General features: G+C 32.0%; 1 protein-coding gene across 1 annotated transcript in view; it reads right to left on the bottom strand.

Annotated features, from left to right (window-relative positions):
• LOC129455390 (SH3 and cysteine-rich domain-containing protein 2) overlaps positions 1-3,468 on the bottom strand; it is a 213,808-nt gene that overhangs the window by 69,589 nt on the left and 140,751 nt on the right. The gene's annotated exons all lie outside the window — the stretch shown is intronic.

The following is a 3,468-nucleotide window of genomic DNA, read 5'->3' as shown; positions in this document are numbered from 1 at the left end:
GACGTAAGAGTCTCCTCCCACCCCGCGCGAGCGCGCATCATCACCACAGCGACCACAATTTGCCTACAGTGGTTCTCAAACTATTTCGGCTTGCGCCCCCACCCCAAAGCAAATGTATAACATAAAACATTAAAAAAACAAAAATTTTAATTACACAAAAATATTAAATTATAAAACATAGTGCTGTTGGTTAGTAGCCTTATTTTCCTGAGGTTAAATTTACATAATTCATAATAAATTAATGTATTATATAAAATTTTATAAAAATGGGGCCCATCTGGCACCATCTCCCCCAGTTTGAGAACCACTGACACATAGCAAATTTGGCTAATATTAGGCCAAATATAGGCCAAATAATCAAAATCATAAAAACAGAAACAATCACAGTGATTGTGAACTAAGATGGTAAATTACTTTATTTAAAGTAAGAAACAATAAAGTAGTGTTGCATAAATGTTTGGTCGAGATCTTGTATTGAACCTGTGGATAACCTGGTCATTGCTGACATCATTTTATTGCTGCATAATGTTGCCGAGTCAACTCTGACCTGCCCCTATCCATCACTTTGGAATTAGATCTGGAGCTTTTCCATTGCTCCACAGTCTTATCTTTATGCTGTCTTTTCTGATCATTTTTCAAATATAACAAGAGGCTTTCTTGTGACCGCATAGCTGTTCACTCCCAATCCTGGAAGAGCTTGTCACACTTTGTGTGTGGAAATGCTTTTACTTTCATTATTATAGCTGCATGTGCTTGACTTAACATGAAATCATTTAATGCGTCTCCCAAGCACATATCTTGTGCATAGTTGATTTATCTATCTATCTATCTATCTATCTATCTATCTATCTATCTATCTATCTATCTATCTATCTATCTATCTATCTATCTATCTATCTATCTATCTATCTATCTATCTATCTATCTATCTATCTATCTATCCTATCCTATTTCCATCTGACTATCTATCTTATCCTATATCCATCCTTTCCTATCCTATCCTATCCATCCATCCATAATTCATCCGTCTATCATTCATCCATCCTATCCTATCCTATCCTATCCTATCCTATCCTATCCTATCCTATCCTATCCTATCTCCATCTATCTTTTGTTTGATGAAGGCCAATAATTCCCTTCTTCAGAAACACATACATCTTATAGTCGTTTAAGAAATCAGAATGTACACAGTCGACTGATGCACAACTTGGTTCAGGTACAAGTTTGTTTGATACTTCTAATCCATCCTGGTCCTGGATGGATTTGTAATTTGGTAATAGTTGATGACTTGGGCTTTTGAACACTTTTATTATTCAGGAATATGGTTTTACGATGAAGCCATATTATGTTTTCAATTGTAAAATTAATGTCACACACTGTTTTTTTCAGTTTATTAGACATTTTTCTACGAAGGAGGATTAGGGCCAAGCTAAAATAAAAAATAAAACCATCTCAAGATTAAAGTCATTAAAATGCAAGAATAAAGTCATTATTTAACGAGAAACAAATCAGAATAAATATATAATTTCGAGAATAAAGTCGTTATTTAACAAGAATAAAGTGGTTATATTCAAGAATAAGGTCGTAATATAACGAGAATAAAGTTGTAATATTTTGATAATAATGTCATATTTTTACATTAATGTGTTTGGAGTGATGTGAACAAGCAGATACCAAATTATACCTGTCTTATTAATAAAACAATATGAGGGAGATGCGCTCAGAAAGGCAATTTAAGGAAATTAATGGCAATATGGGGGGAGATAATGTGAACGAACAAAATTCGGTGCACACCTTAATGAAGACCAGGGATGCAATGAACAAAATATTGTGATAAATAATGGGGTTTGTTAATTGGGTATGGTAAAGTATACGCACATGGGGTGCACCTAAATGAAAGTGCACAGGTGATGGGGATGTTAATCGTATGGCCGAGTGAGGAATGGAAAGACTCTGCGGCTTTGCGAACTAACAATTGAGATAAATGCAACGACTAGGCTATGTTTTACTTTAGGCGTGTTCTTATGAAAGCAACAATATAAAAGCTTTACGTTAAGTGCAGACCCTTATAAAACCCCATAAGACAACATTGAATGTGGCTTAATGCATCTACACAGTAATATTAAAACACAATGTTCAGCAAACATTTTATTAATAAAAAACATTCTGTGTACAGGCAAGCAGAAGATCCCAAAATAAGAAAACTAACCACTAAAGGGCACGTTTGTTTCCTTTAATGAAAATGAGCACATTCTGAGCTTCTGCTTGACCGTACATGCTTTTAATAATATATATTGTGGGTAGTGAATTTAGTGTATTTATATCACTGTCTTAATGCAGTAAACAACGTAAAGAATAAGCCTAAACTGAATTGACTTAATTCTTGAAATTTTAGGACTTTATCCTCGTTAAATAACGACTTTATTCTCGGAATTATTTTTATTCTGACTTTTTTCTCGTTAAATAACGACTTTATTCTCATTAAATAATGACTGTATTCTCGGAATTATATTTATTCTGACTTTTTTCTCGTTAAATAACGACTTTATTCTTGGAATTATATTTATTCTGACTTTTTTCTCGTTAAATAACGACTTTATTCTCATTAAATAATGACTGTATTCTCTGAATTATATTTATTCTGACTTTTTTCTCGTTAAGTAACGACTTTATTCTCGGAATTATATTTATTCTTACTTTTTTCTCGTTTAATAACAACTTTATTCTCGTTAAAGAACAACTTTATTCTTGCATTTTAATTACTTTAATCTTGAGATGTTTTTTATTTTTTATTTTAGCTTGGCCCTAATCCTCCTTCGTATTTTTCACTCACTTTTACCCCCAAAACATTTTTTATATAACTGAATTGGCACAAATCATGTTTTGAATGAGAAATGTCACAGGCTATTTTTTTGCATACATGTTATTTATTACAAGACAGCAAAACCGAGTGATACTACAAACATCTACTCATTTATCTTCTCAAATTATAAGTATACAAACTCCACAGATTGACAGCATTTTTGGTAACACTTTACAATAAGTTTGTATTTGTTAACATTAGTAAAGCATTAGCCAATATGAAACCATCAATGATCAGTATAGGTTTTCAGCATTTATTAATCTTTGTTAATGTTAGGTAATGCCAATACAATTGTTCATGTTAGTTAATTGTGCATTAAAGGCATAGTGCACAAAAAAATTAAAATTCTGTCATCATTTACAAACCTGTACAAATGTCTTTGTTCGGAGAAAAAAATACTATGGAAGTGAATGGGGCTTAAGAACGGTTTGGTTACAAACATTCCTCAAAATAATTCCTCCTTGTTTATCGGAACAAAAAAATAAGGCAGGTTTGTAACAACATAAGGAGTAAATGATGACAGAATTTACTTTTTTTTGTAAACTATCCCAAATCTTAACAGTTACAACTTTTTATTTAAATTAACATAAGTGAAGATTAATAAA

The sequence above is a fragment of the Misgurnus anguillicaudatus genome, chromosome 20 (assembly GCF_027580225.2).
Source record: "Misgurnus anguillicaudatus chromosome 20, ASM2758022v2, whole genome shotgun sequence".
NCBI classification, from domain to species: Eukaryota; Metazoa; Chordata; class Actinopteri; order Cypriniformes; family Cobitidae; genus Misgurnus; species Misgurnus anguillicaudatus.
Note: the sequence above shows the minus strand (reverse complement) of the source record. Positions and strands in the feature narration are given on the sequence as shown.